The 11,285-nt window shown below is 44.9% G+C and overlaps 1 protein-coding gene across 1 annotated transcript in view; it reads right to left on the minus strand.

Moving 5' to 3' along the window:
* ENTPD4 (ectonucleoside triphosphate diphosphohydrolase 4) overlaps window positions 1-678 on the minus strand; it is a 248,466-nt gene extending 247,788 nt beyond the window's left edge. Inside the window, exon 1 of the mRNA XM_055696146.1 lies at window positions 669-678. The gene's annotated coding sequence lies outside the window, so the exon portion shown is untranslated. The remainder of the gene's footprint in view (window positions 1-668) is intronic.
* Between the last annotated feature and the right edge of the window lie 10,607 nt (window positions 679-11,285).

Consider the following 11,285-nt stretch of genomic DNA (forward strand, 5'->3'; position numbering starts at 1 on the left):
ATACACCGACATGAAAGGCTTGCCTTTTTCCTTGATTATTAACCAGGTGGGAGGGTTAGCAGCGTATAACTGGTTTATTGATGCAGGGGGGATTCAGGGCAGCTGTAAGGAAGCTGGGAGCCAGCTGTGTTCTCCTCCACTTCTGTGCTGCGCAAACCTTCACTGGAGCAAATTAAATACCCCTCCTGCTGTAACGTGTGGGCTGCTGTGCTTGCACAGCCGTTGATTCCTGGCCGATAGCCACGGCTTGGCTTGGTAAAAAGAAAGACAAGGTCTGCTACAGCATCAGCCGAGCAGCCAGGGCTCTATAGCTAGGGGCAAACCTGAGCCATAGCCTCTGTGATTTGGAAAGAGAAAGGGACCTCCAAGATGCCCTCACCACTGCATTACGCATTTGCTCTTTGCCAAGCTCTCGTCCTTCATAAATCATAGCTGGAGGAGCCTAAGAGAGAGCTGCATGCCCTGGAATAAAGACATGAGGCACCTGCTTTGCTTTAGGCAAATGAGTAGTCCCGATGAAATGGATTCACTTAAATCGGTGACTCCTAATACAATGGTCTAGTTTGCACTATGATCATTTCTTATTGTACGTAACGTGGTTAAAATCCCAAAGCAGCGAGCTTCTGCATCTGTCACCATCAATCCCAAACTCTCCTCGTGAAAAATACACGTGAGCCGTGACAGCAGCCTTGCGTGCCCACCAGCCAGCCCTTTAAGCCCATGGAGGAATTCTACATTTCAGCAGGGTTTTTTTGTGTAACACCACAATTTTCCTAGTGATGCTTGGAGAGATTTGCATAGTGACAGCTTGTTCAGGCAAGGCAGCCTTCCACCGCTGTCATACCTGGAGCATCTGCCAGCCATGGGTACCATTCACATCCACGGCTAGAGACAACGCAAGACCTCAAATGTTGATAGACTGGAGAAACCAGGTGAACGCAAGAGGAGAAAATCAGAGACTGCACAGCATGCCAGAGCAAGGCCTGGAGCGGAGCTCGGGTTCTAGCTCCCAGCACTCTGCAGGTGCTTGCAAGCCTGGATTTGATACCTGTTACGTATAAAACACAGTCCGTAAAACCATAAAGGCAGCGGCGTACGTATTCCACAGAAACAGTTAGTTGATCCTGGTGGGTTCCACCTGTGCCATCACCATCTTTCTTGAAAGTAGCATTTTTCTGAGCCTATTTCAAAAAAGCTTTGTGGTCTTCCTCAGCCACTCTCATGAGAATTACTGAGCTAGTGACATCGGCATTTTAATAAGCGTTTAAAGATTTCACTTCAGATCTGTATTTCGTGCAAGTGAGCATTTTTTACACAAGAAAAAAAAAAATGCTGTAGTAGCAGGCTCACTGCCACAGCTTGGCTCCTTGGTTAGGCAGCCAGAGGATGAGCAGGGAGGCTCTATATCACACGAGCCGTTGGCGATAAGAAACAGGTAGCGTTCATCACCAGATCCCGCTGCACAGCCTGTTGGCAGTGCGATACCAGATCGCAGCTACAGCATCTCCTCCTGCACTGCCGTCTCCGTACTGCACAATTTTGAGCTTGGTAAGCTTGGAGAAGCTGCCCAGAAACCAGTCTGCTCTCATCAGGTCTAGCAACAGGCTGTACCCTGAATGCCAGTTCCTGCTGAAAGGCATCTGATGGATGAAATTAGTTTCTTGGCCTCACTCCAGTCGGGAAACGCTTTAATCCACAAAAGCCACTACAATAATTGGCACCTTGGTGTTAGGGGAAAGCATGCAGACCAAGCCAGCCACCTCCTTTTTCCCCTCTGAAAGGTCATCCAGGAAGAGCAGCTGGGGAACAGCCAGGAAAAGCAGCACGGGGACCTTGCCCCCTGCCCCAGAGCAGAGATAATGCCAGCCCAAGCCCCTGCAGGCCCCCTCCCCAGCTCCCCCTAGCTCAGCCATCCTTCTTCAAGCATCCCAAACAAGGGGGACGTTGCAGCTCTCAGGCTTTATCTATATGCTGAACTGCAGACTGAAGTTGGTTTAAAGCTGACCAAGACCAGCACCATGCTGAAGCACAGGCATCCAGAAGAAACTTTCTCTCTGCTAGTGGAAGCTACCGTGCCATTCGCGTGCAGGTACGCTGCTTGTCACAGAGCTCCACAAGGACATTGCAGACAGATACCGAAAGAAATTTTCAACATTTCTTCCAGTCTTCTAATACCCACCCCCATGCATACACACATGCTGCCTGCTGTGCGGAGTTTTACAGTGACATTAGCCTCAATTAGCTGCAACGCTGTCTCATATGAACCTAGACGACCTGATTTTTATTTTTTTTAAGTTGATGCATTGATCCCAGCAGAGTTCTGGTAAAACAAGAATGATTCCATTTACGGATGATAAATAGCTCGTTAAAGATGAGGGGTTTTTGCCTTTAGCAAACATATCCAGCCTTAGATCGTGGCTTGATTCAGTTTAGAGTGGCTCTATGATAGGTCCCTTTAGGCTGGCAGCAAAAATCCATCCCCTTTGAAACTAGTTTGCATCATTCTACATTATATACATGAATATATATGAATATACATGGTTGCTTCGCTCAATGTTCAGCATACTCCGCTGCCAACTGAAAAGGCATAAATCTTATCAGCAAACAAATGCATTTCTGTGTCAGAAGGAAGGCTACAGGCACTAAGAGCAGCTCTTTGGCAAGGTGGCACACCAGCCCACGGAGCTCAGCCTTCAGGCAAGCGCTCCCCACCTGGGGAGCCATAAGGTCAGAAGCAAAAGGCAGAGCCATCTCCCCCAGGCCAGATCGGAACGCCTGCAGTTTGGAAAACCCCACATCCCGAGCTAAGCAGTGTGCTCAGATGCTCCTGTTGAAGTCCCAGCACAGCCTTCAGGTGTCTGCTAAAGACAAGATTTCAACCGGCCACTTTTGCAAACCAGTGCACAGAACATAACGCTTGGTATGTCCAGCCTGGGATTGTACCTCAGAACTTATCCAATAGCACGTGGAGATGTGACACTGTTGGACAGAAAAACTAAAAATAAACTTTTATGAGAAGCTAGCAGAAAAATTACTGTGACAAACTAAAAGGGGGGACCCCCCACACACAACCTGCTCTGAAATATAATTGCATTCTTTGCATTACAATAACGACCTATTTCCAAGCAATGAACTGTGCTTTGATAGCAGAGTTTGAAGCGCAAACAGTCTAGTGACAAAAATTATTTCATACTCAGAGCTAATTTCTGTGTCTCTCCTGCTAATAAGGCACATATGTAATACGTGGAAGTCATGAGACCAACGTAAACGTGTTGAAGGAACAGCAAATTAAAATTGTAAAAGTTCTTTGGTCACTTGCTACCATGAGAACGATACTGTTCAAACTATTTTGCAGCCACCCTGTGATGCTCTTGCACCATCTCAAACAGGAGGTAGGCTGGCCCGTTATGAAGGTTAGGTAAGTAATTTTGCATTTAGCGAGGTAAAACCGCACACACGGACAGTGAGTCAGGAGGACACTGTATGTTACTGTAGAGGAGGTGATGCTGTGTAAAACCACCCGGCTTAACACGCAGTGAAGAGCTGAAATCTCACCGGGTGCCATCAAAACTTTCAAGGGTAGGTTTTCAAAGATACTGAGACAGTTAAACCATTTTCCACTGAAAGCCAATGAAGTCAAGCAGAGATGGGGGGGTGGGGGTGCAGGAATTCAGTTCTTACAAGTACAAGCACCTACCAAGGGAGACGAGAACACCAAAATGTTACCAGAGGCAAACGTGCCTTTGAAAAACCCCTTGTGTAGCTACGCGACACAGGTAACTTTAAAGTGAAATAACTCATGGAAGGTCCATCCCTCATCTGATGTGACAGCCTGGTCTTGTTGAGGAGAAAGAACACCTCCAAGGGCAGCAAAAGGCTGCCTCGCACGTAACGCCGCTTCTCACGTCAGGCTGCTGAACTTGGCTGTGGGGATACTCACCCCGGTGCAAAGAGCCCCTAAGCAGCCAGAGCTACTGGGATGCTACAGAACGTCACAAACCCGGGGTTCAAGTCAAAGCAGCTATTGCATCATTTTAAGGCATTTGGTTGCAGCAGGATTTGCTTGGCGGTGTAGCATCAAATCTGCAAGAAGGGGTTTTAATTTTATTTCTGAGCATAGAAGAACATGGGAGTTAACCTGCGCTAATCAACCCCCAGCCTACACATGAGAGTTTCTTAACATGATTTTTCAAGAATCCATGTTGTTTTCTGGAAAATAAGCTCATTTGTGATAGTTTAGGTATTGTTTTGTCAGCTCTCAAATGCGTGTGAGATTTAGCCAGGCAAAATGCCAAGCGCCGATGCTTCCAGGCAAAGCCAGCTGTTTAGCACAGTGATGAAGAACTTACTGATGCTCCTGAACTTTGCCTTTTCCCCATCCCCCCCCCGCCCCCCCCCCCCTTAATTTTTATATTTGTTGTTTGGTTTGTTTTCTTTTTAAATCAATCTCTGAAGTCTGACTCTGTGTTCTTCCTCCAGATTCACGACAGAAAACTGAACTCTGTTCACACTGTATAAAGTCGGTGTGACAGATTGGAATAACAGAATGGTGGAATTGCTGTTTGGAACTGTAAAGTCACATTTATTTTCAGCTGATTACGGCCTTTCTGCAGTCAAGCCCTCCTTCTTCTGTTTTTAATACGCAGTGCTGAGCTTTTATTATCAATAATGCAAAAGCTGCAAGTAAAGCAGCCTCTGGCCAAGAATGGCCAAATGCTGATGAAGTAAATCTGCAGATTTACTACACCTCTGACACTCGCTCACCTTTTACAACCATTTCATGGTAATAGGCCAGAAGATATTAAAAAATTGTTCTCAAGTATAGTTCAGTGAGATGTACTGAAGCTGGAGTCAGCAAGCCCTAGACTGAGAGGAACTGGTCTAAGCAGAAAAGAGAAAGTGGAGAGGGCTAGAGTTTCACTGAAGATCATTTCCAAATCCATTTCTTCAAATGGTGGAAACAACCTGGGGGGAGCAGTTTGAGTCAAGGTCATCTCCCATGTGTCCTTATCAGCGTTCAGGGACTATGCTGTTAGAAGAGCAAAGAGTCTCCATTCATAAATACCACCACTACGAGGGATTCTTGTGAGCATCTAGTTACTAAGAGTGCAGATTTCCAACCTGCGGAGAGGTCAAAACACTCGGTTCAGAATTTTTCCGCTTTTTGCAGGAAAAAGGAAAGTACCAGAACTCCATGGCTTTTATAGATTAGGTGCCTTTTGGAAATTCATTCTGAAAAAAAATAAATAAATGTATTAACAAAGTCTCCTTCAAAATTGTTTTTGGCCAGATCATTCTGATTTAAATTTTCAAATGAGGTTATTTGCTTACATCCATTCTGAAATCCATTCTGTTAGACTGACATCCCGTCTTGCTCCAGGATAACTTCCTTATCACAAGCTCTGGGAGCATTCCTTTAGCAAAAAATGCACCTGCTTTACATTCAACTGAGTAAATTCTATTCTCTTCCTACAACACAAGTAAAATTCTCCCTCCACGTGAAGAGGATTCCAGATCTGTGGGAATGCACAGGAGCGATGGTGCTGGATAGCACGTATATAAAGCGGCTTTTGGGAAAAGCTATGCATGTGCAGTAGTCCCTGCCCTCTCTTAACTCAGATTCTCCCTAACAATGCTTTTATAAAAAGTTCACAATTTCCACATTTCTCATCAGAAGGCAGTTTAACCTTCCTTAAGGAAGGGGCGTGCTATTTACCTTCTACAGCAAAAGTCACGTCTCCTCAGAGGCCACTGCTTCAATAATGAACAACGGCGCTTGTCAGGGAAGAAGGTGAACATATTTCAATTAACTACATTACTTTTAAAAATTCTTGCGTGAATGAAGAAATTTGTCTGCTGTGCCGATTCTGCCAAAGCAGCAGATTTCTGCATTCTTCACCCTGGCAATCAATTATCCGATTGCAATGCCCTTGGCTCGACCAGTGCTCTCCTCTGCTTAGCACCAGACACTGAGCTTCTCAGCCCAGCGCTAAGCAGCCCCTCATTGATTATGCGCATATCGATATTCCCTGTAGCCACGGCGTGATGTAGGGCCACCACGGATCCAGGATGCTTGCCCTAGAGACTTGAACAGCCACCCTAAAACAAGACAACAAAGGTGAAGCTGATAAAAAGGGAAATGGTGATAACTCAGCAGCATCCTGAAGATGCAGCTGTATAGACGGATAGCAAAGCCATCCAGATTTATATCGGTTACACATGGTTTAGAGTGGACATAAGCCCGACCTGCCTTAAAAATAGAATGGATAAATACGTGTCAGGAAGCAACTTTTCCTGAGACCAAGTTGTTGTAGTTTTCAAAGGACTCACTCCGCCTTCTGCTGAAGCAGCAGATAGTGACCACAGTCAGGGCAAGGGTATTGGACTGACTGAAGCAGCGCTGGGATCAATATGGTAATTCCTATCTGGCTACTCACTTTACCCAAGGTGAGCGCTAATGGGTCCACACAGCATTTTTTGATATCTTGAAAAGAGACAGATATTGTGGATCATCAATTCAGTAATTTTATCAGGAGCACCGGTGAAACAAATGCTTTCAAGAATAAACAGCCATCTACTGTCTGTCAAAAAACGATCTAAATGTAAAAAGAGGAATAAAGTTAAATACTGGGGGTGGGGAGAATAACCCTTAAATTCATTTTTTTATCTCTTTGCATAACGACCTAAATATGTAGTATAAAAATTTTAAAAGTTGCACAAGAGTAATACCACTTGCCCTAAATATGTCCCACAAATTTATACTACCAGTGCAAAGTGGTGTATGCATTTGGAGAACAAGTATTTGACATTTTAGGGCTCGATCCTGAATAACCCAATGAACATGGGCAACTAAGTGGCACAGGATTTCAGTGGAACTGCAAGTGATTAAGGGATACACGATTAAGGAGTTGCAGGATTTGGCTCAGAGTGCAAGGGACTGATTTACAGCTGATTAAAGTAAATAGAAATATTTCATATTTCTTTAGCAGCGTTCAAGTGGACTGTCAAAGCAGCATCCTTCACTGAGACAGCTCAGACACTTCCCCATAATTTTGTCGTTTCTTTAGACTAGTGAGAGATGATGCCGAAAAGGAATTAGTATTTCTCTTGCCACTTTGACTCCCAGTTAGTAGGACTCAAATGAATAGGTTTCCACAAGGTTTATACATGGGTGCAGAAAAGGAAGAGGAATAATGTAGTACATGTATCTTATAAAAAATGGTGCTGACTTCAGTGATTTTGTACTGAAGTTGCTCATGTTCATGGAATATTAAGTATATATATATATATGAAAGGATACCATATAAAAAGTACTGTAGTACTGAGTCTTTCACACATAATTATATAAATCTGTGTGTGCCTGCATACTTACATGCTATACTGATGCTGCAGCACTAGAACCTGCGCACTGTGCAGCACAAAGAGCATATTTGGACACTTGATCGGAAAACACTTCCCAGGGGATGGGAGGTAACGGGACATGATGTGGGAATGAGGGCTTGGGAAGCCTGCATGGATTTAGCTTGATAAATATATATAAAAAGATATACCTCTGTGAGCTATCCGTGTAATCTTATTACTGCGTTAAGGGTTACATGATTTATTTTTTTTTTTTTTTTTGCATCAGGATTAAGTCCACAGACATGGAAGCCAGAGAGAAAGAAAGTCTACGGTCCTTTATAATGTGCTTAGACCTTAATGCTCCAGAAGTCTGTTAGCTACAGCCACTCTTGCTCATTAACAAGGGAACTCGTGACAGTATCTTCCTGGGATCACACCACCCTTCCCTCACCTCCCTCAGCTTGCCGTTATCATTCCACAACCCTTCCCGCATCATCCTCACGTTTCGGTTGCTGAAGTGAACTGGATGGAGAGGAGCCCAAGATGATGCTTTGACGCATTAAAAGAAATGACAACACAGAAAACAAGTCACCAAAGAGGGAGGAAAGAAAAAAACCCACCAGGTTTAAAGCTCACTATCTTTTCAGCCACTTTGGGAAGCAGAGCTCAGTAGGTAAAGGCAGGAACCTCCAGACAACATGAGAGACTATACAGACTAACTTACAATAGACTTGAGTGGAATATACATCTTCTCTGGCATCTAAGGAGGAATGTCTCCTATCATCCCAAATGCCCTTAGGTTTCCTTCCACATTATAACCTGTACAAACACAGCTTTTCCCCTTTTGCTGTGTAGCTGGAAAACACCCAGATACACAGAAACACCCATGAACGGCAGCACGTTCCTCCCTGCTTCATTCACAACAGCCACCCCATCCCAGACGTGGCAATCAAAATTTTATCCAACTCAACATAAAACATTCCCAGAGTGTTGTAAACACCTCCTGGAGGAACCGGGGGTGAGAAGCAGCTTGGAGGAGTGCTAATAAAACGCTTGGGCATAACATCACCTTTCTTCTGTCCTTGAAGGTCACTGACCATCGCTCATGAGCAAAGCTCCTGGTCCCCACAATTTTTTTTTTTTTTTTTTTTTTTTTTTTTACTTCCTTCAGGATTTTAATCTCCCAGAGGAATTTTCCCTGGCTACTCAGGAGACAGTGTGCAAATTGTGGCAGAAACCCCATAATATTCTCTCACTTCCCAATGAGAAATGTTTCACTGATGCCCGTTTGCCTCAGCTGAGCACACTTTGAAAATTACTATTTCAACCCTCAGGAAACCTCCGATCCTGAGTATTTCACCACATTGCTCATTAAAAGCACCTTCTTGACAAGGAAATAGAATACTAATAGCTAAAATTTTACCTGATTATCTGAAATCTCTGAATTTCAGCTAGGGCAAGAGATTTCTTCTGTTTGTAGCATGTTCACAAGGAAGCGGTGGCAGGCCGGGAGAAAACTGGTACCATAAATAGTTATTTAAAGATTCCCTGAAGAACTCTTTTTCTATACAGCAAAAGAAAACTGTATAAAGACATGACTGAAAATCTCCAAGAGATTTTTAAAAGATGCTAAACAAGAGTTCAGAATTTAACCAGCCACCCCAGTTATGATCAGCTTTTCCTTTACTAACCATTAAGGGTGATGCTGACTTGACGTTTTCTCAAGTGTTGCTAACTTTAGGAAAACAACAGGGCGGATTAATCCATCGCGCCTCCTAACTCCACTACAGAGTTTCTCAGCTACGCACCTATGATACGTGGCTGAGAACAGATGCAGAATCAGCAGAGAAAGAGGCTTAGATGTAAAATGCACGCTGAGGGTTTGCGCAGAGGCTTGTAAAACGAAGCACAAGTGCGTTTTGGGCATTGCTACAAAAGCCAAAAAGGAATTATTAGCAGAGGGCTGAGAGGGGGTGTCTATTCCACATAGGATGAAGATGGATTATATTTTACGGGCACAAAGAAAAACCATATGGCTTCGGTTTGAAAGGCTTTATTTATTCTAGGGGAAGGGAAAAAAAGCCTAAAAACCAAAACACCAAACAAAAAAGAGGCAGAGCAAGAATCTTATATTGAAAAGATATATTGAAATAACACAATATAAATCTTGGGGACAATACTCTGCACCAATTCTGCCTGGCACAGGGCAGCTGTCCTGGCAGAAGGGGTTTGTAGGAAGCCACAGCACCTGTACAGGCAGATGACACGAGCAGGCTGCACTGCTGAGGGTTTTAAACCCACCGCCCTGCCTGGACGAGCAGGCAGAGCACAAAGACACGCTACAGGGAAAGTAAAAGACTATTTTGAGCAGGAGGGTACCGATCCCCGTTACTGGTACTGTACCAAAGCAGGGCTAGCTTGTCATCCAGGTGATGAGCAAGACAGCAGAGCCCTGGGTAGCTCCCAACAGCCTCCCAGCCCCCCTTTTCCCAGCCCCCCAAACCCACATTTTATGCCCAGCTCCTCCTGCGCCCAGCGCAATGTGCTGTGAGCAGGGTAGACAGAGTGCCATCTACTGTTACACTTCAACTTTTCCTGCAGTTAAAGGGATCAAACTGAGAAAATTAAAGGCAGGATGAGCCCCAAAGCATGCAGCAGCTCGGCTGGGGGAGCTCAGCACACCGCTGGCCGCGTTCAGTGATGAACTCCGGTGCAAATGAGGTAACAGTGGAGTCAGACTATTTTCTGTGGCAGGGACTGAAAAATAGAAATAAGTGGTGTGCTGGTTTGTGGTAGAAGGAAGAAATCTGTTTCCCAAAACCAGCCTATTTAGGGTTCCTTTCAACTTGAAGTTTCTCAGGCTCGGGACTGTCCCATCTGGCAGATACTTTCCTCGCCCAGATAAAGGAAAAAAAGCTGGTACCAGGTGGAACTGGTACAGATGTCTGGAAGTCAAAGATTTCTCAAACTCCGAAAGCAGAAGCCAAAGTAGGAACAGGTCCCAGGGCTGCCCAGATCACCAGTCCTTCACCACCTACACCCCCCGTCCATCGCTCAGCTGCCCCTCTCCTGGGATGGGAAGAGGCAGAGGGATGAAGCACGCTTGAACTGGGAAGAGCCATTCTCTGATACGTTATCAAGGCACCCAGCAATCTCCAAAAGCCTGAACATGATGCAGATGTTTGATATGGTTTTTCTACGTACAGGGGCAAGTTTCCAAAGGCTTAAACAACGCCCTTGTTTTCCAGAAGCGTGCCATGCCACAGCACATTAGCCAGATATCGTGCCAACAGCCCAAGATGGACCGCTTGTACTACAGCTGCTTGTGCCCTCTTGGTGCTTTGAGGCTACGCAAAGCTTGCATAAGTTCCATCCGCTGCCTGGTCCCTCACTTTACCTCCTTTGCTCCCACTTAGGGACAAAACAGAGGAGTAGTTGAGTCATAAACAGTTAAGCACTTAGAGCAATGATGAGCCATACCGCCAGAAACAGACGTCTTGGCCCCACATGAACTGCTTTCAGAGCAGGAGGGCATTAGAAGCCATGCGTGAAGACTCTTTCCTCCACCAGCTCTTAAAGCTGCTTCATGTCTTGCTCAGATGTGCTCCATTTCATCAAACGGGAGCTAAATGATGCTCTGCTGCCAGCCCCAATCTGAAAATTATTTGCATGGCAAGATACACGGCTAAGGCTCCCAATACAGCAGGTCACAATTTTTTTTTTTTTTTTTTTCAATTTCAATTGTCACATCTGTGTGTTGGCAAGATGCTCATTTCCTGAAATAATTCTGAGGAACACAGAATTATTTGCTAAGTATGACAGCACCCATACCAGTGGGACATTCAACATCCTCTTTCCATCAGGCCTTACTCTTTCTCTAAGAAGAGAGAGAAAAGAGGGTTAAGGTTCCCAGAGCTTTGAGAAGCCTAACCGGGAATTTGGCT

The sequence above is a fragment of the Falco cherrug genome, chromosome 18, assembly GCF_023634085.1.
Source record: "Falco cherrug isolate bFalChe1 chromosome 18, bFalChe1.pri, whole genome shotgun sequence".
Taxonomy (NCBI): domain Eukaryota; kingdom Metazoa; phylum Chordata; class Aves; order Falconiformes; family Falconidae; genus Falco; species Falco cherrug.